Source organism: Papio anubis, chromosome 12 (genome assembly GCF_008728515.1).
Source record: "Papio anubis isolate 15944 chromosome 12, Panubis1.0, whole genome shotgun sequence".
In the NCBI taxonomy this organism is placed as follows: Eukaryota; Metazoa; Chordata; class Mammalia; order Primates; family Cercopithecidae; genus Papio; species Papio anubis.
The window spans coordinates 117340766-117341219 of record NC_044987.1 but is presented as its reverse complement, the minus strand read 5'-3'; positions in this window follow the sequence as shown (position 1 = coordinate 117341219).

Here is a 454-nt window from a genome sequence, read left to right as displayed (position 1 = left end):
CATCTATGTCCTGCTTTGACTTTCTGACTTGTCCTAGACTATTTCTTTCTTTCTCTTTCTTTTTCCTTCCTTCTTTCCTTCCTTCCTTCCTTTCTTCCTTCCTTCCTTTCTTCCTTCCTTCCTTCCTTCATTTCTCTCTCTCTCTCTTTCTTCTTTCTTTCTTTTTTTTTTTTTGACAGAGTTTCGCTCTTTTTGCCCAGGTTGGACTGCAATGGTGTGATCTCGGCTCACTGCAACCTCCGCCTCCCAGGTTCAAGCAATTCTCCTGCCTCAGTCTTCCTAGTAGTTGGGATTACAGGCATGTGCCACTACGCCCAGCTAATTTTGTATTTTTAGTAGAGATGGGGTTTCTCCATGTTGGTCAGGCTGGTCTCGAACTCCTGACCTCCAGTGATCCACCCACCTTGGCCTCCCAAAGTGCTGGATTACAGGCATGAGCCACCACACCACCCGG